General features: G+C 50.9%; 1 protein-coding gene and 1 long non-coding RNA gene across 7 annotated transcripts in view; both read left to right on the forward strand.

Moving 5' to 3' along the window:
* Positions 1-124: 124 nt before the first annotated feature.
* LOC311445541 lies at positions 125-10,811 on the forward strand. 3 transcript variants are annotated; one of them, XR_014698489.1, is made up of 8 exons: positions 125-150; positions 617-674; positions 3,346-3,493; positions 5,040-5,137; positions 6,274-6,336; positions 7,201-7,254; positions 7,912-8,024; positions 9,677-10,811. It is a non-coding gene; the product is annotated as an uncharacterized lncRNA (long non-coding RNA). The 3 variants fall into 3 exon arrangements; XR_014698490.1 differs by lacking the exons at positions 125-150; positions 617-674; positions 3,346-3,493; positions 5,040-5,137 and adding exons at positions 5,317-5,458; positions 6,976-7,102; positions 8,922-9,089 and having other exon boundaries at positions 6,274-6,325; positions 7,889-8,024; XR_014698491.1 differs by lacking the exons at positions 125-150; positions 617-674; positions 3,346-3,493; positions 5,040-5,137 and adding exons at positions 6,976-7,102; positions 8,922-9,089 and having other exon boundaries at positions 5,909-6,325; positions 7,889-8,024.
* A 2,138-nt stretch (positions 10,812-12,949) lies between these two features.
* Positions 12,950-24,959, forward strand: part of RALY (RALY heterogeneous nuclear ribonucleoprotein) — a 120,305-nt gene continuing 108,295 nt past the window's right edge. Inside the window, exon 1 of one of the 4 annotated variants that reach the window (XM_084537713.1) lies at positions 12,950-13,074. The gene's annotated coding sequence lies outside the window, so the exon portion shown is untranslated. Of the gene's footprint in view, positions 13,075-15,652; positions 15,672-24,959 lie in introns of those variants that run through there. The other 3 variants (XM_084537714.1, XM_084537715.1, XM_084537716.1) reach the window with 3 other exon arrangements.

Below are 24,959 nucleotides of genomic sequence, written 5' to 3' on the forward strand. Positions count from 1 at the left end.
AGGAGCATATCAAAGTCCCTCCCATGAAGGATGGAAGCGAGGACTGGGCAGCACTCCTCACCAGGACCTGCTGAGCGCTCAGGGTGCTGGGCCATGTGGGTTGGAGACGGTGAAGGAAATGCAGAGAGACCCATCTCTGCAGCCCCCAAGGTCAGTGCAGAAGGAGGGCAGGAGGGGCTCCAGGTGCCAGGGCAGAAGGAGAGGCCCCTGGTGGAGCAGGCCGTGGGTCCCCCACGGAGCAGATCTCCACGCTGCAGCCCGTGGAGAGGAGCCCACGCAGGAGCAGGGGTCTGGGGGCAGCTGCCACCCGTGGGGGAACCGTGCTGGAGCAGTTTGGGACTGGGGGATGGAACCCATGGGACGGAGCCGTGTGGGAGCAGTTCTTGAGGAGCTGCTGCCTGTGGGCAGCCCACATGGGGTCAGTTGGGGAAGGACCCCACAGGGAGCAGGAGCAGGGAGGGACCAAGAAGGAGAAGCAGAGACAAAGTGTTAGGGACTGACCGCAGCCCCCATTGCCCATTCTCCTGCTCAGGGGAAGGACATAGAAGAGGGTGGATGGGGGGAAGGCATTTTTAGCTTGCTTTTAGTTCTCACTGCTCTGGTCTGCTACCAACAGGCAATATGTTACGTTAATCTCCCTGTGCTGACTCTGTTTTATGCCCTGATGGTAACTGGTGAGTGATCTCCTTGTCCTTATCTCAGCCCATGAGGTTTTTTCATCTTTTCTCTCTCTGTTTTGCTGAGGAGGGGCAGGGAGGGAGTGGTGTGGTAGAGCATGGTTGCCCATCAGTGTGAAACCACCATGGCAGCTTTGGCACCTTGTTATTCCAAGGTCCCAGCATCACCAGGGAGAGAAAGGGGCCACTTCAGCTCAGGTAGTTCAGGAAAGCTTGGTATTTAGTTACAGAAAATTAGTTTCACCATTAAAAGGGCAAGACACCTTCTAAAGAATAGAATCTATAGGGATACCATAAAACCTCAGAATTTGTGTATTTTTCCATGCTTGAACATTTCATGCAAAATGAATTAAAGGTTTCAATCCAGTTCCTGGTGGAAAAAGTGCTCCCATAACAACTGGCACTAATTGGCTCCCTTGTTAACAGCCTCGGAGTGAAGGCAAGGAGCGAGCTGCCACAGAGCCCAAACCTCCCGCAAGCACCAGCACCTTGTGTGACTGCTGCGAGGCAGGGGAAGTGTCTTGATGTTTTACTTCTTCCGAGGATCCTAACACCAGAATTCACTTTCCAGGCCTGCCAATTTAGTGTTAAATTCTCTTTAAAATCTTTGTTTGTGATGGAAATGTCACCCTGACAGATTAATTGAGCTATAACATATGCAAAATAATGGGAGAAAAGAATGCAGTTGCATTACCCAGTGTTAATGCTGCAAATAGGCACTGCTACCTGCAGTGATGACTGTCTTGAATGCTAAAGGATCACAATCCTGGGTGCATCAAATGAGATATTTTAATGGGGAAAAACATCATTCTCATCTCACCTACAGTTGAAGGAAGGGGAAAAACATCTGGGAAGCGGTTCTGTGGTGAGTACTGTGGTTCATCTATCAATATTAATAATAACACATAAAACTGTGGCTTGCATATTATCTCCCAATGAACAGAAGACAGAGACTGAGTTCCATGTAATTTAATTTCAATTAGTGCATTGGAGCTTTTTAAAGAATGGACTATATATTCTTCTACAGTTACTCACAGACTATTAAACACAATGCAGAAAAATTATTATGTAAATGAGAATTATCTTATTGGCCTTAGTGTCTTTCTCCTTCTTCCTTCCCCAGGTAATTGGGTAGGTAGATGTTGGGGAAAAAATAGATGATGAGAAATGTGAATAATGAAATCTCTGCAGCACTCTCTCTCCTTAGATGCAGGAGCCCAAAATATATGTGTGTGTCAGTTTAATTTAATTCGCTGTTAATTAGCTTAAATAGTAGTCTTACCTTCCTTTGCTTTCACTGCATTTCTCTCCATGCTCTCATTAGGCAGTGTGATGAAGCAGGTGCTTGTTTGAAATACCATAAGTGCCTATTTACATTACAAAGCTATTCCTAGCACCCCCGATAAAGGAAACTGAAGTCTTGTCCCTGGATACAGCTGATGGGAGAAGGGAAGCAGTACCTTGTTTTCATGTATTTAAGCCCCAAAACACTGATTCCCTGGACTACTAAGACCAGAATTTAAAATACAAGGTACAGAAACATCCAGCAAACAAGCAGGCGTGTGGCTTTCTCCAAAGCAAGGTGCACAGTAGACCTTCCGAGATCTGCCTGGAGGATTTGTACATTCAGTTCCCACCAATTTCTAATGAACGCAAAGGACTAGCACCTAGACAGGGATACAAAAATCCTGTTTCAATGAGCATGAATGGAAGTTGCCAATTATTTAATTCAAGGCAACAAAGGAAACAGAAAATCTACAGTTGATTTTATTGGCATGGATAAACCTGGGAGAGGGCAAACTGAGGACAAAAAGGGAAGGAAAAAAAAGATGGAAAAGGCAGCAGGGAGGGAAAAAGGGAAAGAATTCAGCATAGGGCAGTGTGCTTTCAAATATTGATATGGAAAAGGTATAAATAGAAACAAACGCATGCTTGTGGAGCTAATAAGGTTCTTGTTTACAAGTGAGCAGTATGATTCATTAGGAATGGGAACAAGCAACTGCTCTGAAAATAAGGGAACTGCTTTGTGAAGGAACTGAGAGACCAGAGGAAGAACTTTGGGTGCAAGTGAGCTCAAAAAGAGAAGTTCTGAAGCTCCCAGCGCCGTTGTGTGCAGCGTGCCCCCTCGATGTGCAGAGGCTCAGAGGGCAGTGGGTTGTGGGGAAGGCAGGAGCAGCTCGGAAAGAGGATAGCTGGCTCTCCCCTCTCTTGTTCCAAGCACTGTAAAAACTGAGCAAACCAAATGCAGCTCCTTTCTCATTTTCAATTCAGTAGCCTTTCCAGTCCCTTGTTTTCATTTTACAGACAGGGCAAAGTCCAACTCCGCTGGCAAGCATCCTGGTTCCCTGTGCACGGCAGATGTCCCCAGGTGCAGCTCGGCTCTGCAGGTGTGGGGATTAGGTATCAGTGCTGCCAGGTCGGATCCTTCCTCACCTCCATCTTCAGGAGGACACAGCTCCTTGGATGTGTCCATGACCCAGCATTTATGTTTGATAAGCCTGTGAGATGGCAGTGTTGGCTAAGAAGGAAGGAAGATGGCCAAACACCCTCAAAAATAAGCATGGAGGTGAATGTGGAGCAGAGTAAGAAAAACTGTGTCTCTCTCTGACTCCCCCCCAAACCAGCATTTCCTTGTTACATTGGGAATCTTCTCTTTCCTCCCTGCCAGAAAGCTCTGCCTGGGACAGCTTGAGGAAATAATTCGGGGGGGCTCCCAGGAGAGCAACAGCAGTCCCAGAGAAGGGGGTTGGAACCATGCCTGTTGTGTGCAGCGTGTCCAGGCTCTTCACCATCTCATCTGTGACCTGATGTTGGAGGTGAGGTTAATCAGGTCCCATTCCTTCCAGTAACTGCCGTCGTGCTCACAAAACGTGGTGGGGCCAGCAGCAGTGAATGAGCAGCAGAGCTGGTGATGTTTTGGTAGGCTGTGATGTTGGCGTCCACGCCGGTTTTGTAACCGTTAAATTGAGCGGCCCCATGGGGTGAGCAGGATTATTCACTCTCACCACTGAGAGCAGCTGCCTGGCTGGGTCTGCCCACAGCCTCAGGAAGGTGCCTGCATTATCCCAAACCCCACCCCTGCAGCCAGAGCGGTGCTGGGCATCCATGTGGGCAGCGAGATAGCTGGCACGGTGCCTGGGCGCCTTGCCTGTTCACCCTCTTCTGTCTTTCCTACTGCCCTCGTGCTCTTTGGGATCTTGGTTGAAACGCAGGCACCGCTCACTGTATGGGGTCCTCTGCCTTCCGCCTGGCTTCTGCCTGCTTTCTGGCCCTGCTCTGCCAGCCTGTGCTGTTTCCAGACAGCCTGGAAAACCACTGCAGCAGAAGTCTATACGGGCAGCGTTGCACAGGTCTGACGCTCCTCCTGGGACCTGAGCATCAAGCCTTACAGCTCATGCTAAAATCCTGCCTTGCCTGGGGCTCCGCAGGGGAGAAAAGCCCAAGCTTTGATCACAGGAGCTGCATCGAAAAGCTGCTGGCAGGGCTTAAAGCTCTCCAGACCCACCTCCCCTGGGCTGGTGCTTTCCCTCTGAGTGTGCCCCCAGCCAGCACACAGCAGTGGGACCGGCTGCTTCCCCTGGGTTTGCTGGCCCATCACAGGGGTGCTGCCCATCTTCAAAGGGCAAGGAGCACCCCACCCACCCCGCAGCACTTGGCACCAGGTATTTACACTTGGGGTGGGGAGGGTCTCTGGCAACAGCTGTGTCCGATGTAGCATAAAGCAGCTGTGATGGCTCTGACAGGCAACCACCCTGTGTCTGCACGGCAAAGGGATCGTGTTGTCCCAGCCCATTAAGAGGCCTGGCCTTGTTATACGCTACCATTGTGGGTGGGTTTGTAGGGCAGATGGAGAGCGAGGTCTCCCCTAACAGCCCGGTTGTGAGGATAACCCCTAAAAGAGTCTGTTTGTTCAGGCTGTCAGTGTGATCTGATTTCATACCCTGCGTTTAGCACAGCGGCTCTTTCGCCTTGAGCAGCGCTATGCACTTTGCAGTTACATCTTTAAAACGACTTAGTTATACACTTGGTACATGTTATTTTGAATTCTCTTGAAGATCAAGGATGCTACAAAGCCAGCAAGATAAAATTAGCATCTGAGCTGTAGCCTCTGCCTGGTATAAGAAATGCAGATCAGCCTCACTTGCAGTGAGCGCTGGAAGGTGAATTTCATTTACGTCTTCCTTTCAGCAGACCTAGTTCTGCCACCCTTATTTGCTTAGAGTAAGACAACCCATGAGCTGTCCCCACAGCTCCTGCAAGGCAACTTCCAAAGGAAAGCATCAGGCAGTAGCACGGGTGTGGAATCAGACCCCAAACTGATAAGAAATCAGTTTGTTCAGATTGGTTCTTATCTACCCACAGGGGGACCAGCCAGGCTGGGACGTGCCATTCAGCCCTCAGGAAGCCAGCCCTGTTCAGCACCAAGTGCTAGCACAGGACATTTTAAAAGGCTGCAAGAGGTGAGAGCATGTGCAGAGCCAAGCCCTCGAAGGACCCGAAGCCTGGAGAATGGCCGTGAGAGGGGGGGCTGTAGGGGCGCCTGACATTATGTCAGGAGGCACCTGGCTGCGGTGGGTAAGTGATCCCAGCAGTGGGGGCTGCAGCACAGCTGAGGTAAGCCCTGCAGCCTCTGCAGGAAACGAGACACCTTTTAAAAGCCAGATTAACCAGAAGGGGCCACCACGATGCCAGCCTAAAGACCTTCTCTTGGTTACCCTCTCCTTGAAGTAAATTCTAGCTGTGTTCTTTTTCAGTTTCTCGGTTCTGCTCTTTTCAGGGAGGTAAGTTTAAACCTGTAAGAGCAGGTCCTGCACGAGCCAAGTGCTAGGAAAAAACAGGCTGCTGCTGACGTCTGCTGCACACCTCACAGCATTGCCAGCACGGGCCTGGGTCCAAACTCAGGTCTAACCTTGTTTTGTGCCACGTGGCTGCAAACTGTCACTGGTTAAATCTGAGAAGCAGAGGCCAGGTCTGTGTTCCTCAACCTGGTGCTGCTCTGGCACAAACTGCCCCCTCCTTGTGCTCGGGTGCAGGGCTGGAGCAGACTGGGATGAGAAATGCGGGGCAGAAATTCAAAGCTTAGATCCTTAAATCTTTCCTGTGACCACCTACTGAGCCTTCACCCAATCTGTCTTCCTAGGCATTTGCTGGTGAAATATCCTGCTACCTGTTTGGGAACAGGCTTGAAATTGGCAGCCTTTACAGTATTGCCTTGGTCCCATCGGGGCTCATGAGTGCATCATTATCTTCTCAACTGGATCAGGAGGCAACTGCAGGCTCACTTACAGGGTGGAGACCTCAGTTAGACCCTTGGGGCTCTGCAGTCTTCCTGCCCAACAGGTCAGGAGTGAGAGCATCCAACCATGGTGACAAAGTCAAAGGGGCAGGGGGAGGACATTGGAAGAAGAGCAGTAGAGCTGCCTGGGGATATAGATGGGCTTTCAGAGGGGACAGTCAGGGTTAAGAGATCTATTTTCAAAGCTGTCAAATGACTGGAGGTGCTTGATTGGGCATCCAAAAATTAAGGAGCCCCATACTTCCAGTGAATTAATTCCTACTGAATTAGGAGACACTTTTTCTGTCTCTTTCTTTGCAGATGTTCCAGAACAGTTCCATCTTTTTCCACAGTGTTTGAGGCGATTTATTGAGTAAGATCTAGGTTGAGTCATTGGTTGTCGTAAATGAGTATCAGTCCCTTGAAATTTGTTAATTCTTTCCCATTTAAGCCAACAAAAGATTGTTCTTTAAAAAAGGTGTCTGAGTATCCAAATTTTAAAACCAAAGTTGTTTTAATTGGACTTGCAGGTAACATGTTCCGTATTTTCAAAGTGAATACTCAGTAGGATGAATTCAGAGCCACTTTAAGAAAGTTACAGATACACACTTAAAAGTAGGTGTTTCTGGGAACATCTCTGCCTTTTATGCTAGTGAATTTACACCAAACCAGCCAGAAGCAACAGAAGGGCAGTCCGTCTGAGCCACTGGCACTGACATCCATTCAATAGCAACAGCCAGCCAGGCCTGGGTAATATTGTATGCAACTGCTTTCTTTGTTAATGAAGGTAACATTGTGTATTGAACCAAAGGCGGATACCTGCCACAAACTTCACACCTCATCCAGGCTTCAGGATGTGGCTTTTTAGATCCAGATTTTTGGTTTTGCCATTAGAGAAATAAGACTGCCAGGGAATTAAATCTGGAGCCAGCTTCTGCAAAATCTGAAGGAGGTGGGAAACTGGATTCAGGCTGATGCATCTCTCCTCTGCTGAGTACCCCAGAACACTTTGCCTTCATTCAGAAATCCCCAGGCTATAGCGCAGAGGAGATGTGCTGCACGTGAAACAGCCCTGCATTGCCTCTGGTCACAGGGCATTAAAACATGGAAGTGAGGACCCAAAGGAGAGAACAGGACAAGCTGTCACAATGTGAGTTTGCTGTCCCAGCATAGCAGAGACTGGGAGAACTGATTAATTTATGATATTTTAAGGATTTCTGCTGGTACATTCAAGTATTTCATTCCTAGGGAAAAGGAGAAAGTCCTTATGGACCATGGATGACTGGTGTTCCCCATATAGTAGTAAGTATCCAGCACGTTTTCTGCCTTACTGCTTTATGCTGAGGTTGAAATACACAGATAAAAGGCAGCCAAGGGAGAGGCAGGTCGCCTCAGCTTCCCCTGCTCAGGATTTTCATTTGTGAAATGTACAGAAAAATAAGCAGACAACAATTTTCCCAAGTAAGTAGGTTGGTTGCTTGCCTTCTCTCCTTCCCTTAGTATTTGCAAGCTACCAAAAATAGTTTACTCCTATTGTTTATTCTCAGTACTCTGTCATCAACAAAATCCATTCAGTGCTGCGCTATACACTGAAATGAACAAGAGGGAGATGAGCCCCAGCCCTAGAAGGTCAGAAAATACAGCAGGCTGACAAAACAAAAAACAAACCAAAATAAAAAATAATAATAAAAATAAACAGAACAGGGGAAGGATTATGATTTAAAAAATAGACCATGAAGAAAGGGATTGTATTTCACCTCCCTAGCATCTCTGTAACAACACTGAAATGGTTTACTTGATCCCCAAGTCACCATCATTTGAGGTCTCACACTTTTCTTTCTGCTGTTATTTTACATTTCATTATCTTGGTGTTTTCAGATGAAAGTAGTCCTGCTCCAACAAATTACTGGAAGTGTTTTTCCTCTGTTGCAAACAGATTGTTTCCCTGCTCTTCCTCAGCATTCAGCATACAGCGGCAGCAATACGCCTTTCATTATGTGGACCAGGAGAGCTCTGCATCCTGCATAATAGTTTCCTCCTCTGATGCTGGGATTGATGCGATGGCAATTTCTGTGAGTTCTGTTACCTGTCCTAAGAGAAAATGCATACGTGTGGGCGCACCCACACATTGCTTTTCACTGCCTGCTTTCAAGCTGATGTGGAAGCTGTAGGGAAAAAATGAATCTTATTTGCCAGTTAGGTCTACTAATTACAGGACTTTTTTTTTTTTTTTTTTTTTTTAAAGAAAAAAATTGTTTTCACTTACAGCTTTTGCAATCTGTTTTGAATTAGGAAACACTCAGGATTAGAAAGTGTTTTCTCATTAGAACAAATGCCATAGATTTAAAAACCTCTTCATTTAAATTCCTCCTAATGTTCTTTGGCTTGAAAAAGTGAGCTCTTAATGTCCATTTTAATTAAAGCATTTCAGTGGGATTCCAGCTGGGCACCAAATGACAGCAGGTCTCTGAGAAGTGGACGTGGTCCAACTAAGAAAGGGAACTCCAGGGTGGGAACTTCAGCAGAAGCTGTCCTTTTTAAGCAGAAGTGCTAAGGGAAACATAAACTAAGGTCCGCCTAGAAAAGTGATCCCACACTTAGAGTGGGTGCAAGCATCGCATAGTTTGTGAGGTGCTGCCTGGGGGTGCTGGGTTTTGCACTGGGGCAGATGTATATTGCCCTGAGCTGCTCTGTACTGCTGTCTCCTTGCTGCTGTACCAGTTTGCAAAGCATCAGCACAGGCTTTTGCAGTTAGTGGGATTGCTGGCCATAGGTTTTAGCACCCTACCTCCTCTGTCAGGTTCCTCCTCTTTTATCCACTGCCCCCAAAATTTCTGATTTCTCACTTTAAAGTGCTGGAAAATAAAGCCTCATCCAGCACATTCACATTCCTTTCCTAGAGCATGGAAAAGGCCGAGGGCAGCACACTGATGGGGATTATCCAGCACCTCAATGCTCTTCTTTCCTAGCTACTGACTAGAGAGCACCGGTGCCCCACTTTTCTCCAGAGCAGCCTGGGGCAGCGCAGAGGGACATAGAGGGACCGGGCAGCCATGAACCAGCAGGAGGTGAGAGCATCATCTGGGCAGTGTTCCTCTGCAGGCAGCGAAGGCAATGGAAGAGAAGCAAACAGCAAGGTCAGATTTGCACTGATGGAAATCAGACAGCTCCAGTAAAGTCAGAAACTTCGCCTGGGTTCACACCAGCATCGTGTCTGGCTTGCTCTCTCCTGCACTGAGTGATGAATAAATCCGGAGACAGTTAATAATGAAAGACTATTAAGAAAAGATTTAGTCATTACTGTTCGTGCGCTTCTATGCCCTGTCATTTGTCAGGCACTTGAACCAAACATGGGAAATGTCAGTTCCAGAAATGCTGCTGATACCCATCCTGGTCACAGATTTATTGGTGCTTGTGCCCAAACAGCATCCAGGGGAGGAGTAGTGCGACCTGGGCAGGAGTTTGCCATGTGCCACTGCTCCCTTCCCTCGGCACAACCCTTTAAACCAGTCACCTTCACTCATAAACAGTTACCAGTATCAGAGCTGAGCAGCATTTCTGGGCCAAAAAGCACCTTGTGTTATGTTTTTAAGAAGGAAATGTTCTCAGCTCAATTGTTTAACCTCCAAAGTCCAGGCAAAGAGATTCATTTTGAATGATCCTTGGAAGTAATATTATTTGCTCCCCACTCCCCACCATGTTAATTGTTTCTTTTTCTTTTTAGAGAGAATCCTGCTCCTGCTCTCACGTTCACACCTTATGAGTTGGTGCATGTCATGGGTGAGGTGGAGCAACTGTTTAAGAGTGTATCTTTGACGACAGTAAGAAAACATAAAAATAAGCACAGGTTTTGTTTTCAGACCATCTTCAGCCGCATGTAGTGTATAGTTCCTGGAAGGAAAAACACTTGGATATACACGGTGTGTACACAGGAACAAAAAATAATGCCAGTAATAATGCCATATTGCACGGGCGTTCCTGCACTCGTGGCAGCAGCATTGTGCAGGACTGACCCAAAATGTGTGTCCCTTCCCCATGAGGGCAGCTGTGCGCATATAGCAGAGCCATGCAAGAGTCATCTGCTTTTTGCGTCTGTGTCCACAGAGTTTTTCTCTGTTAACACAAAGTTAGATGAGCCCCAGCTCCCCCCTTCCAACATCCTTTTATTGCTTTTAGAGTGACTTTGAGACGGGGTGGAAAAAGAAATCTGACAGCGGTAAGTTCCAAGGTCAGTGCTGCTCACCCGTCTCTGTCATCCCACTGAGCTCATAAATTGGTGTTAACGCCTCCTGGAAAAAAATAAAAAATAAAAGCCATATAAAAAGAGAACCTTGTTCACACTTGGAGGCATACCCGTCACTAGGGCAGACTCTGTGAAGCGTGACTACAGCAGGACTGCAAGTGTAGACAAAATCCAAAGCCCATTCAGTCCAGCTGTGATCCTCAGCCCCTGCAAGCATCCATCCCAGCACCCAGAGCAAGCAGGAAAGAGCTGCCTTTTTAGACAAACTGTTTTCTTTTTAAACATCATAAAGCACATGTATATTTTTGTTCTTCTTTTATTAGAAAACCCCTTTTGCAGAATGATCATTTTTGCTCTTTCTTCAAATAGCTGCTTATAACAGGGCTTCATGGTGTGGAAAGTACAAATAACTTAGGACCTTTTGAGAGGCACCCCTAGCCTCCTCCACTAACTATTCTCTTTAGTGGGATTCATAAAATCTATTACTGTTTCTTCAGATTGGCCACGGTGTGACTTTGGAGAATTTTTTTTCTGTGTTGACACTGTTGCTTCATTGTTATTCTTTCTGTACTGGTGGAACAAAATGAAAAATTCATTAAAAAACAGAGAAAAAAGGGAAGGAAAGCAAAGCACTGGCATTTCTCTATCTCCCAGCACAAGAATCAAATGTAGGAGATTGAAATCAGGGCTATGGGAAGAAAGGGGTGGGAGGGTTAAATGTCTGAAAGGTTCATAACCAGACACTCAGTGTCCTGGGCAAGCAATCTATGCTGATAAACAGGAACAGTTGCCTCCTTTCCAGGGAACCACTGTCCAGTTAGGAGCTGAAGAAAGGTCTCACAGGAAGACTTGCCACCTTGGGGCCAGCGATGATTTTGACACAGTCTCCTACAGCATCCTGGCATCCAACCTGGGGCTAGATGGAGGCTTTGTACAGCACTGAGAAATGAGCTGGGTGCTTGGGCTCCAAAGGGGTCAGGGTGGGTTGTGCCCTACCTGGAGGCCAGTTACAAGGAGTGTTTCTCAGCAGTCTTCCAGGGATGTGTCCTAACAGCCCTAGTGATAACCTAAGGAGGAGATAAAATGCAACAGATTGCAGGGAATACCAAAGAGGAGTTTGCAGGTGCTCGAGAGTATGGTTGCCACTGAGCAGGGTGTGCATGGGCTGGAGGAACGGGAATCTCACTGGCGCGTACCAGCCACGTCTGGCACAGCTCGTGCCACAAGGACCCACCGGCGCGCGAGACATGGTGCTAAACTGGGGTAAGTTCAGAGACACCCAGCTGAGCCCTCCAGGGTCCCTGCCAACCTGAACTCTCCTGGGGTTCTGCGGATCCTTGATCCTCTTCCCAGATCTGCTGTGGGTTTGCTTTACTGTGCCGTAGCTTTTCTTTTTCCTCACGAGAGGCCTCAACTTCTGTAATTACCCCTACGTTACTTTTCCACCCCATGACAGGGACAGACCCCAAACAAAGACCTACATCTTTTTAAAAAATAAAAGTGACAATCCAAAACATTTCCCAGGATCTTTGCTTAGGAACGACACAGGGGAAGAGCAATTCTTTTTGTGATCAAGAGGCTTAACTTCAAAAGCATCCAACCTGCAGCTCTCCGTGGGACACCTTTCTGCAGGGTTATTAATAAGAAATAATTGTTTTAAGTGCAGGAAAGGATGTGTACTTTCCATTCTCCTCCAGAACCCCTGCATCGTTTGTCCTTAATAAATAATGAAAGATGTTTTTGTACTGCTGCCCCCCCTTAAACTTTAAAGTGATTGTAAAGCAACAATAAACAGGACTTTAAAGAAAAATGGGGTAAAGCTGGTTTGGATGCAAACTTAACTCTGGACTAGTACGAACAGCACCTGCTTTTGCAGAAGCTTAAAGATGTTACGGGGGCTTTTTGTGTGGTGAGTTTTGGTCTAAAAGCTGGATGCCCCGACACCGGGCGGTGGTGAACCCAGAGCGGGTCACACAGGGAGGCGCCCAGGCGGGGTTTGGATGAGAGGAGACGCCACAGCCCCCTGGGCAGCTCCGTCACCCTCACCGCCAACTTTTTTCTCACATTTAAGCAGAATCGAGCATTTGAACACCCACTCGGCGCGGCAGGAGGCCGGTGCCCGCCTCTTCTCCCGGGGGGCGAGAGGGGCTGAGGCGCCAGCCCCGTCACGCCAGGGGCAGTGACGCGAGGCAGCGCCTCACGGGGCGGCGGTGGGGTCCCCGTCCCCGGGGCTGCGTGAGGCGGGGCTGTGGTGCTTGGGGACACTGCTCGGGGGCTCAGCGGGCTCAGCGGGCCCGGTGCCCACTCCCAGGGGCCCCGCCGCTCTCTAACGGCCGGGGCCCGGCGGGGTTCGGGGCCGCGCGGCTGCCGGGGGAGCCGCCGCTCCTCAGCCCCGCCTCAGCCACCGCCTCCCCTCAGCGCCTCTCCCGCCCCTCCCTCCGGACTCTCCCATCGCGCCGTCTGCGGGGGGAGGAGAGCGGGAGGGCGGAGGTGGCGGCGCGGGGCGAGCGCCGCTTTCCCTCGGCCGTGTCCCGACAGCGCGTCTGTGTCGTGATAGAAACAGCGCCTTGGTGGCGGAGCGGGGCGAGGCGGGGCAGGGCAGGCAGCAGAGGCTGGCGTTGCTCAGTGCCCCCCCCCGCCGCGCCGCTGTGGTACGGTCGGCTGGAGGGGCGGGGCGGGGGAGAAAGGGGGCGTGGTTTTGCCGAAGAGGGGCGGGGCCTGCAGGGAGGGGCGGGGCTCCGCCGCCCGCGGGTGCTGCGGGGCGCGGCGTGCCCGGGAGCGGCCGGAGCCGGCGTGGCGCTGCGCGTGAGTCGGGCTCCCGGTGGGCTCCGCTTTTCTTCTCCCCTCCTTTAAGCCTCCCCCCGCGTTAATTCCTTTTGGTCCGTGGTCGTTTCTTTTTACTCTCTCATTTGTTTTTTTTTCCCTTAATCCTGCGTTTAATGGGAATCGCCGGGAGGCGCGGCGGGAGGGAGCTGGGCGCTGCCGGGGCTCGGCCCGGGCTCCGCGCTGCTCCCCGGTGCCCCGGGGCGAAGCAGCGGCAGGGGGGAGCCTCCCGGGGCCGGCGCCTCCCGCTCCCGTCCGGAGGGGCTGGGGACGGGCTCGGGGGCGGCTCCGTGGCAGGAGGGGGGTCCCCGGGAGCCCCGGTGGTCGCGGACCCCTGCTCCTTGCGGCTGGCTGGGGCCGTGCAGAGAGGTCTGAGCCCCCCTGGGGCGAGCCCTGGGCCCGATCCTGCCCAAAACCCGGCCCCGAGCGCGTCCCGGCAGAGCCGCCGCGCCCGTCCCGAGCGCTCCCGGGGGAGCCGCGGAGCGCCCCGGGTTTGCCGTGCCCGATATCGGGGGGGAAATTAGGGGGATGCTGCAGCAGGTACCGCCGGGCTGCCCGCGTGTGGGAAGGACGGTGCTGTGCCTGGAAGGGGCTGCGGGTGTTTTCCCTTCCCGCTGAGTTACCGTCCTGCCCGGCTCGGGGCTCGGCAGGGACGTGAAGGCTTTGCTTCCAGTTACTGGGACAAGGGGGGGCTGGGGGAGAAGCGAGGGGTTAAACCTCGGGTCAAGGTACGATTCCTTCAGGTCGTGGGCTGAGGTTTGCGATGGGAAGGTTAAAAATGCCTGGGAAACACGCTAGGAGGAAACAGACTGAACGGAGGTAACTTCAGAATAAACGCTTATCGGGGATTGCTTCGAAATTCAGGAACCTGCTGGTGAACAGGGAGGGAGGGAGGAATCATTCAGATCAATAACGAGTTTTTTATTATTTTTTATATAACTGTACAATTTTTATTACACGGCGTAAAGCACATGTTTAGTTTTTATTTTTTATACCTGTGTTTGTAGCCAAGGCTAAATCTGCAGAGTTCCTGCTGATGTGGGTAATCAGCGTGAACTCTGATCTGAATCAAGCTGAACAGCAAAGAGGCTCTTAGGAGAATCTGAAACCCGGGAGGCATTTTTCAGACCTGAGTTATGTCACTTTTTTTAGAGGTGCCTCAGGCAATTGCATTTTAAGAAGACAAAGCTTTTGTTTTCCAGCTGGCCTAGAAAAATGTCAAGGATGAATCCAAAGCAGAGGCTTTCAGAAGTTGTCATTTGTGTTTAAGTTGATTTTGCTGTTGTGCACAAAACGCTGCTGCCTTCCTCGCAGGAGTGTGAACAGGGTCTATTTTTATTTTTGCCACCAGTCCCCGTCTACCTGTTTCAGCTCAATTCAAGTGAGTAATGTTCTTTAGTGCTTTTCCTCTGTGAGTGTGTATTTAATTAGCAGGTCAGGTGTCTGCAGCTGCATCTCGGTTATAAAATTAATTGTATGTACTTTACAGAAGGCAGAGTGGAGGTGACACCAGGGCAGAGATTGACACAAAAGCCCTGTTCTGGGGAATTAACACCTGCATGCAAGTCTCCGGTTTTGCATCTGAAATACTGGAATTTTCAAGGCAAAGGCTGGTAACAATGGGCAAAGACTGCTTTTCTTTGCACATCCTAGGAAATCCACAGTTTGCATGGAAACGAGAAGTATGCATGCTAATGGGAGGTCTTAAGCTTTTCTTGTGGCTAGTGGTGTTCCTTGCAGCTGAAAGCAATTGCAGTTGGCATCCCAGGGTTGCTGGGCTGCAGGCAAACAGCAGAAGCTACGCGGAGGGTACCATGGAGGATGCCCCAGCCTGGATGTGGGAAAGCAGACTGCCTGCAATCTGTAGTTCTGCAAGCTCTCGGCGAGGTCCCTCGTTTAAGAAGCACTGCCAGTGTTGATGATGACTTATTTTTCCCAAGTAAAATGAGAACAGGTTTTGTCTTTGGGAAACCTTAAGGAAGCAGCATTTACCCTGTTAACATGGTCCAAAGCTAGAGGAGACACTGTGGGAATTAACCTCACCCTCCGACTTCTGTTGCCCTGCCTTGCTTTGTTCTGGATGCCCAGGGAAAGGCTATACGGGCGGTGTGAGTCATCTTTTGGCTCTCGTGTGGCACTGTTCAACACAAACAGTCCTGTTTGCTCCCCTCACTGAGGGCGCTCGGATCTTCCTGCGTGGGAGGGCCCGGAGTGGGTGCACCAGCTCTGCTGGAAAGGCAGCTGCTGCTTCCACGGGAGAGGGTGGGTCCTGCTCTTGCAGCACCTCACGGGAATACACTTTTTTAAAATAAACCTTTGCAATGTGTAGAAAGCCATGCGTGAGGCAGGACTCAGCCTTGGCTTTGTGGGGCAGGTTCTCCCACTGATTTTGGGGGGCCTGTGCTAACAGGCAGGGTGCCAGGCTCCAGCAGCGTTCCCACCTCTGCAGCAGAGTGCTTCCTTCACTGAACGTATCCGTTTGCAGCCTCTACCAGTCATGTTGCACAACAGTCTTTTTTTTTTTTTTTTTTTTGATCTGAAAAGTCAGTTTTTAAAATAGAAACACGGTGCCAGTTTGTTCGCAGAGAAGAGGAACGAGGTGAATGGCATGGGTGCCTCCGGGCTGCGGCCGCATGAACGCAGCAATTCCCAGGTGAAGTCTGCGGCGTCGGCTGCCCCGTGGGATGGCGCGGAGCAGTGGGAGGTGGGACATGGTTCATCTGGGACTTTTGCAAGCAGGTTGTGTTTTGACAAATGTGGCCATGGTAGGAAAAAATATGAACTTGTCTTCTGGCTGCTGCTGCAGGCTGGGGGACGGACAGACCGGCTGGAGCCGTGTGTCCCCTGCGGTGTCCTCCCGCTGTGCCCGCCACCCCCGGGGGAGGACAGCTCTCCGTGCGGGGCCTGCCTTCTGGTGGCAGCGGGGTGTGGAAATACGGGTGGCAGTTCTGCCAAGAAAAGATAATTTTTGACGAAATGAGGGCAGTGGCCGCTTGCTGTGGAAGCTGGGAGTGGATCAGCAGTGTAATCTGTATTGGTGCGCGGATTGCTGAGCTGGGGAGCAGACTGGAGCGGACGCAAGGTAGGGATGGGAAGCTGGTGCTCCTCACCTGGGCTCCCAGTGCCTTTACAAGACTGCTTAAACCTCATGCTTTTATCCTGCCTTTAGCGAATTCTTCTGGAAAGATGCTCTAGGAGCATTTGTGAGGGGGAAAATGCTGCTTTAGGACATGGGACCTGCTGCTTCTGCCAGCTGCATGGTGCAGGTGCCGTGGCGAGGGCTCTGTTTGACCGCAGCTTGTAGATGAAGCCGAGTGCCTTGGAGAAGCGAGGGCTGTCCAGTGCCAGCATTTGGCCCTTTGCTTTGTGGGACTGCGTGGCAACAAGCATCCCTCCGGGTCAGGGGAAGCGCGCTGCAGGTGTTGGGTGCCAGGCACGGGGCAGCTTCCCCGGGGAGTGGGGCCCCCTCGACCCTCGGCAGCTCCCAGCCGTGCTCAAGTGCCCCAGAGCACAGTGCTGCATCCCCAGCTGCACGTCCCAGTGCCCAGGGATGGACACCTTGCAGAGGAAGGTGCTGCAGGGCTGCTGTCGAGGGCTGGTGAGAGCTGTAAGCTCTGTGAAAATCCTTCTGAGCCTCTCCAGCAACTGAGGCTTCGTTCTCTTTGCTCTTGCTACCAGGCTTGCTCTGTTGCGTGATTTGTGCTCGCTCATTTCAGCAGGGCAGTGAAGCTTTGGCCTGTGTGTGTCCCAGCTGCACTAGGGATGGCTTGGAAGGTCCGGTGTGTTTTCGCCACCTCCCCACACCCTTGCAGCGAGTTTCCATACAGGCAGAGGAGCTCTCACCGCAGATTACATCACAAGAGGAATGAGAATGTAGAGCTGGTTTGGGAACTTCTGTGCTTATAAAACTCCTGGAGGAGCTCTGGTGCAGCTCATCTCATGCAGCCAGGGTGCGTGTTTTACCTCCAGTAGTTATCTCGGCACCCACGGGGCATAGGCTGGTGAAGAGAAGCTTCTGAAGGTGAAGTCTGCTGAAGGATGCCCTGTGAAGCTCATACTGGAGAACAGCTTCACAGGCACATGGGGAATGACTGTTGCAATGGATGTACATCAGAAGTAGGCACTGGACTTCTTGGCTCATAATTAGGAGCAGAGTGCTTGCCTGCAGATGGGCTCCCCAGCCGTTTTATTGCAGTACAAACAGTGTTTTCAGGGAGGGTGCATTAATAAGCCAGGGTTTGCTAATACCTCCTGTGAGCAGAACCACACCTTGTGGTAGGAGAGGGATAGGAAGGGCTTAGATGATTTTAATTAAAGTTATTGTGAGGAAGAAATTAAACACGGTCTCTTGCCCTGCTTGTATGACGAGCGGAGAGGGCTCAGCCTCCGTGCACCGAGCTATTAGCTGCCTTCTGTTTGCATAGGAAAAAAAGCAATTTATTTTTCAGCTTTTACCCCTGCTCCTGGGCCCTGTTTACATGTTTGTTTTTGGCAGCTCATCACTTTGAAGATGGATGTGAATGCTGTTCACCCGGATAGTCCTTCATCTTTTGTTAGCAAATGCTACAAAACCTGTCTTAAATTGCCTCATCTCTCCGAATGAACAGGCTGTGTACGTACTCCTGGTGAACGAGGTGCTTTCAGCCCAAGTATAAGCCAGGCAGTGCTGCTGCTCCGTGCGCTGCTCCAGCCTCTCCTGAGTTCCTCTTCCAGCACAGCCTCTGAACCTGTAAATCTGAAAGGCAGCAGTGGCTGGGGGAAAGCAGAAGGCCACAGCGCTTCTTTATTTCACAGCAAAACCTGCTGGTGCTCCAGCTGGTGGGCTGGGTCCCACCTCCATGTCCTTGGCTCCCCGCTTGTGGCAGTGATGGGGCTGCTGCTGCTGCTCCGTGCTGCCCCATGGCGCTGTGTGCCCGGCAGCGTGGGCTGCTTTGTTTATTGTCTGGAGAATTTCCAGCCCCTGCCTTCCTTTCTCTCTCGAGCCCTGCCACACGTGTGGTGGGCTGGGGTGAAACGTCCCGCCACAGCAAGGTGTGCTGTAAAAAACAGAAGATGGTAGAGGGGGCCAATTCAGTGTGGAAAAGCCCAGAAGCTACAGCTGAACAGAAACAAGATTTAATTAATCATTGCGTAGCCTGCTTCTGGTGGCTACTTCGTGCACACAGGTACTTTTTTTTTTTTCTCATAGCGTCTTCCCTGACCTCAGCTGGAGGGAGTGCGTTGCTGACTTGTCATGCAGGTGCATGCTCATCTTTGCTCCCATCCCATGTCTCAAAATGACAGCGAGAGGAGCTTCTGGACAGCTCGGAGCAGAGGGGTGGGTTTGACAGCCTGAGCAGCCGAGGAGGGCAGCTTGTGAAGTGGTGTTTCAGGCTTTCCTCTGCATTCATTGCCTTTATTATCATTTCAATTTGCAGATGTCGTATCGCTCTCCACTTTTTTGTGCTTCTTGCTGATGATACATGTCTGTACAAGTACTGATTTGCAAGAGGGAAAAACACTCTGCTCATGACCTCAGAATTGACAGATTTTAGCCCTATGTATAGTGTAAACGTCTATCTGTTATAGCTTGTTGTGGGGGAGCGGTGCATGGGATTGTGGCTTTGCAAGTCGGAGGCTCTGGCCCACCGAGGAGTGCGGGTGATTTATAGTTTGCCCCAAGTCTTCACAGCTGGGTTGCTGATCTTTGGCATGTGTAGGGAGTACACAGTGTGTGATTACTCGAAGCCTTTTCTCCAGAAGCCCTAAAAAAGGGGGTGGGATAAGCTTTGTGTCCTGCCAAGCTGCTCAGGTTGGGAACTTGTCGTGTCTTGGGATGAAATGCAGCAGCCCATGCAATGTGATAAATACAGATCTGCTTTTTATTTTATTGTGGTCATGAGAGAAGGGTGGTATTGCCAAGTGTGTCTGTGACCCAGGACAACGATGGGAGTGTGCCACGATGGAAAGCAGTGTTAGATCTGGTAAATGGATGCCTGAGGAGAAAACACTTCTGGAAGCACAGGCCCTGTGGTGGTGTCCTGTCCTGCCAGAAGCAGGCTCATGCTGGGGAGGTGCCTGAACACAGCGAGGACTTCTGCTTCTGGGGGTTGGCTTTTAAAATTCCAGATGGCAGGAGGCAGTAAGTTTGGGTTTTTCTGACCCTAAAATTTCTCTCTTCGTTTTGCCTCCAGAGCCTCACTGTCATGAGCAAGGGAAGTCTCTAGCAAGTAGGCTAAAGACCAGCTGATGAAATAAATGCAAACTGATTAGTCTGCTTGTTCTAGTTTATTCCTTGAACTTTATTTCTACTTGAGGTCATCCAGTAGGAACAAAGGAGACCAGGAAGCAAATGGTAAGGTTCCCTGCCACCCTCCCCCGCAAAAAAAACAACCCCATGTGGTTCTTTTCCCTTCCTGGAGGGGAACTGAGCAGATACCAGCGGTCTGGAGGCCTTGTGTAGGTGTCCTACCACACCGTACAACAGCGCCTGAAGATCTGTGCCTATAACCAGCAGCCGTGGCTCCAGAATTTATGCTCTAAGCACATACAGATGGGAGCACGTACATGGACAGACTGTGGCGGTGGCAGGGCTGGGAGCAGCGCCAGGCCCCGTGCTCGTGGTTCAGCCTCTCGGGGTCTGTGGGGCTCTCTCAGCCCTCCTTCTGCACCCCTGCCTCCAGAACCTGACCTGGGGGGGCGGTGGGGGTGTTCTGGCTGCCCCAGCCCAGCCTCCCCCCTCACCCTGTGGCTCCTCGGGCTGGCACCCCGCAGGGAACGGGAGTCTCAGCAATGCTTGGCGTGTGACATTTCGCTTGGCCCAGGAGCGTACAGTCATTTCTGCGAGCCTTGGCGGTGGCTGGCGAGGAGGTGAACTCTGCTGTAAGCCCTCCCAGCGTAGGAATGTGGCAGCTCTGTCTCGGTGGCCTTAATTTTGTTTTGTGCTGCTGCATCTGCTTATCTGCTTCTTACCTCCAGATTAAACTGGTCCAGAAACAGGCACCTAACACAACGAGCCTTCCAAAGGGTCACCCAGGTGCTGCCCTGGGGCCAGGCACGTCACTTGGTGGATGACGTCCTCATGCAGGGGCAGGGATGGGAGCTCCAGGACAGAACCTGGGCTCTGTGCGGTGCTCGATGGCCGAAGGGGTTTTTGAGGTGGTCGTCAGTGCAGCTGGGGGTGTGCGGCACTCCTCACAGCTGACTTGCTCAGTGCTTCCAGTCTCGGTACAACAGATAGCTCAATCATGAAAAATGTCCACTGAGGTGTATTAAGAGGGAAGTGGTGGTACCAAGCTCCAGCTTGCAACCCGGTGAAACCTCTCTCTGCGCGGCTGCCTCTTTTTCACGTGGCTTTCCAGGCCAAGCAGGTGGCGCTTAATTTTTTTTTTTGTTTTTTTTTTGCTTAAAATCCCAGGGAGCGCCATGCGTGTCTGCTCGCATCTGTGCGCTCTATGTAGGTCAGATGCGTGTTGGCTGCTTTGCCAAGACCGAACCTGACAGCGCGTCCTTTCTGCGGCGAGGGGGGAGCGCTGTGCCAGCCCCGGCGGGGCCGTGCTCGAGGGCAGAGCCCCGGCAGGGCTGTGGGCGAGAGGTGCGTGCTCTTCGGCACGTGCTGCGGGTCTGGGACAGAGCCTCGCCGCTGAAAGATTAATGCAAGCTGTGCACCGAGGGATGACGGAGCGTCGTATCAGATTAGCCTCACGGTTCAAAATACTAAATGTTTCTACGCTGCGTGTCTAGCAGGTGCCTCTTGCTTTGCTCTGAATAAAGAGCCTGTTTCCCGACCTCTGAAGCTTGTGTTTCTACAGCAGGGGTTATTAAAACACAAATCACTCTCCTTCCGCCTTGCTCTCCCCCCAGCCAATCTTGTTCTGGTATTTCTTGACCTTTTCTCACTCAGGCTGTGTCGGTGGAGGATAAATTGAGTTGAAAACAAGCAGCTTTCCTAACAGAAGCATGTGAGGAACCCAGTCTAGCGCCCTTTAAAACAGCTGAGTCTCCTTTTTGCTTCGATGGACACAGGTCAGAGACAGATGTGTGTGGTCCCAGGGAAGATGCTGTCCTAGGGTTACATCAGTAGGTATCAAAGCCATGGCTGCTGCTGATGTCCCAGCTGGAGCTTTGTCCTCTGATCGTAGTTTGACTGGTCCACGCAGTAGGTGACCTAAACCCACCTGTTTGTTTTTTGCATGGTTGGCAGTTTTTGTCTTGAAGGCATGTGAAGGATGCAAGAATTTTGTTTCCCAAAGAAGGATACTCCTAGCTTTGTGGAAGGAGAACCTGGAGGTGTGACACCACGGGACTCCAAGCATCCCTTAAAAACAGATACGTAGGGGATCTAGTGTTTATTTTACAGCTGAAGAGGGAACTTTGCAAGGCTCTCTCTGTGGAGACTCTGCTCCCTGAATTACGTTTCCCAGATGAGATGAGCCTGTGAGCAATCACAATTGAACTAGTAGCAGACAAGGATCAGCGTAGATGAAGGTGGATGTATGAATGTCCTTGTAATCCGGTGCAGTGTGGGAGATATTTCTAGTATTAAAGCTGATCTGCTTGCTCTACAATACTATCAAGAAACACTTGAAATGGAAGAAGGGCTGCACCTGTTGTTCCTTCCTTCAGCAGATGACAAGCGCCTACAAGCACTGCAGGCTCCTGAGGGTCTCGAAACCGAATATGAAGTTCTGCACTCTGAAGCAGCTGGATGAGTACCCAGCGCTTGGAGGCCTCTCAGTGGTGAGCAGATCCTTGCGACTGAACAGTAAATATCAGGAGGTGGAGAGCTCTCGGCGGACTTGGCTGTCATTGAGTCATGGATTTAGGAGTATTGGTCTTAGATGTTGGGGAGGAGTTGTGCCAGGCCACCAGCACGGGAGATGAGCTCTGGAATACGTGGAATTATTTAAAGTTGCTTGGAAAAGAGGAGTGATGGAGCATTTAAAGGGAAATTGGAGCAAAATTTCTGTATGTCCTGTGCAGGAATTCTGGCTGGAATCCTATTCTGGGTGTGTACATATGTGAACTGAGCGTGTGGAGGTGTCTCAGGACTGACATCTCTGCTGTAGAGTCAGCTTTGCTAAGTGCTCTCTTGCTGTGCTCAGCTGGCAGTCAAGGGGTGAGATGTATCCTACAACTGCTCTTTCCCTTTATCCTATATAATATGAACTGTGCATTGTTGTGGAAGCTCCCGAGTGCAACCAATTTTTGCTTAAGTCCCTGCTGACCAACAGAAACTAAGAGGAAACTAATGAAATCCCTATTGTCACTACATATTTTTTTGACCTTTAAAAGGAAAATGCATTGGTGAGTCAGGAGACCCTCTGGGAAATCTGTTCAATTTGTTTCGGGCAGAAGGTGAACTGAGATGCAGTGGTGACAGTGCCAGTTTAAAAATAAAGGCAGGGATCAGAGCCGTGCACAAATCTTGCCATGCTGTTGTCTCTGGTTTATGCATGAGCACAGAAGTGGAGTCCCCAGAGCTGTCAGGTGTCTCTCAGCTATTCTGGTTACAAAGCAAATAGAGACGCTGAAGTGTTTTGCAATTTTCACCTGACTTGGTTCTAAACGCAGGGTGTAAAATCCTTGTTTTCTGACTGTAAGAAAGAGAGTAAAGAAAGCTGTTTCCTGCTCTGCATCTACATAGGAAATGAAATGGTGGTTTTGTCTGAAACCAGTGAACTTGAACAGTTTTGTGGCAATAAATGTCATTTAAGAGTAGTTCGGATGAAGCTTGCCCATGAAGGGGAGTGAGCTTGGCTGAGACTTCCAGCAGCTCAAAAAAGCCTTTATTATTTTTGTGTAAATTCAGAGTTAGATTGGAGATAATTGGGGTAAAGCTGAGTTCTGATGCTGCTGATAGCCCCAGAGTCTGGAGGAGAGCAGATTTTGTTAGTCTTGCTCGTTCATCAGGACTTCTAGTCGTGGGCGAGTGACCGTTGCTTTGCCCACAGATCTTCAGGTTGGCTTTCCCTAGCAAAGACTTTTGGCTTGAAGGTCTCAACTGCTAAAAGTGATGAAGTTCAAGTGTTGGAAAACGTAGCTTTCGGTATAGCGACACTTCCAAGAACTCTGTTCTTTGCTGCTGTCATGCTCACAGCTCGGGGCAGGCAGCTCTGCATCAGGTGTGCTTGTAGCTGCTGTGTTGGTTGGGCTTTGGCCCTTTCGTGCTCTCCCTCCTTATAATTAAAAGTAAATTGCAGTCCTGGGCTGGCACGGGAGCTTCCCTGGCAACCAAGCGTGACATCTCATGTGGGGGGCAAGGACCGCTGAGGTCCTGGGGTGTCACAGGCCTGCAGAGCTCTGCTCCTGCTCCCTGGGGTGACCGATGCCACCAGCCTCGCAGCATGCCCCCGGCTGCTGTGCAAGGACTTGGTAAACCTCCTGCAGTTATTTTCTGTCTGATCCCTCGCTGCTTGAAGCAGCTGGGGCAGCGTGAGACCCTCAGCTGGTTGCACAGGGCTGGGTGGGAAATGCCCTGCCCTAGGGGCCGGGTGTCCCGTACCCTGCTGTTGTGGTTCCGCTCGAGTGGGCAGCCGAGCTCCACCACAGCCGCTCTCTCACTCCCCCTCCTCAAAGAGGAATGGGGAGAAAATATGATGAAAAGGGCTCAAAGGTTGAGATAAGGATGAGAAAATCACTCAGTAATTATTCTAACGGGCAAAACAGACTCGGCATAAGGAGATAGTAAGATTACTAACAAGCTAGAGAAGTGAGAAACAAAGGAAAGAAACCAAAAGCACCTTCCCCCCTCATCCACCCTCTTCCACCACCTCCCCCCGAGCGGCACAGGGGAACGGGGGAATGGGGGTTATGGTCAGTCTACAGCACTTCTTCTCTGCCGCTCCTTCTTGATCACTCTCGTCCCCTGTACTGTGGGGTCCCACCCACGGGATGCAGTCCTTGCTGAACTGATCCAGCGTGGGCTTCCCACAGGCAGCAGCTCTTCTAGAACTGCTCCAGATATGGGTCCGTACCACGGGGTCCATCCCTCAGGAGAAAACTGCTCCAACCTGGCTCCCCTACGGGCAGCAGCTCCTGCCAGGTCACCTGCTCCTGCGTGGGCTCCTCTCCACGGGCTACAGGTCCGGCCCGGAATCTGCTCCAGCAGGGGTCTTCCACAGGTGGCAGCCTCCGTCAGTGCAGGGCCACCTGCTCCACCGTGGTCTCCTCCACGGGCTGCAGTGTGGAACCCTGCTCCACCGTGGTACTCCATGGGCTGCATGGGGACATCCTGCTTCACCATGGTTCTCACCACAGGCCGCAGGGGACTTCTGCTCCGGCACCTGGAGCACCTCTCCCCCTCCTTCTACACTGACCTTGGCGCCTGCAAGGCCGTTCCTCACTCCCTTCACTCTCCCAGCTGCTGTGTGGTGCAGTGTTTTTTTCCCTGTCTTAAATATGCTCTCACAGAGGTGCAAAACAACATCGCTTATTGGCTCAGCTCTGGAAAACAATGGGGCCCTTACCAAACATGGGGCAGCTTCTAGATCCTTCTCACAGAAACCACCCCTATGGCCTCCTGCTACCAAAATCTTGCCACATAAACCCACTAAACCTGCCCAGCCACACAGCCTTACCAAGCCGGCTTCCCGGTGGGAGCTGAATGCGTCCCTGCCGCTGGGGTGGGAGAGAATCAGAGCCCTCACGGTCAGTCCGGGAGGTGCCTGTGTGGTTCCAGTGCTTCAGTGAGCTTGTCCCTGTCGGCCCATGGCACTCAGGTACCAGCAGTGTGAGTTCAAGTGGTGTGCTGGGCCAGAGGCTCCAGCCAGTCCTGCTGCTGCTCTCCCCGTCGGTACGGCAGCCCGCAGCCAGGGGTGTGCTTTGATTTGGCTCTGAGCATGTGGATTGCTTTGACCTAAATCATATGAATGCTATTAGAGCTGGAAATCCTGTGTTCCCTGCTGGCTCCAGTTTATTAAAATAACAAATTCATAAACAATAACTCTTCAAAGCAGTGTGC

Source organism: Aythya ferina (genome assembly GCF_964211825.1).
Source record: "Aythya ferina genome assembly, chromosome: 16".
In the NCBI taxonomy this organism is placed as follows: Eukaryota; Metazoa; Chordata; class Aves; order Anseriformes; family Anatidae; genus Aythya; species Aythya ferina.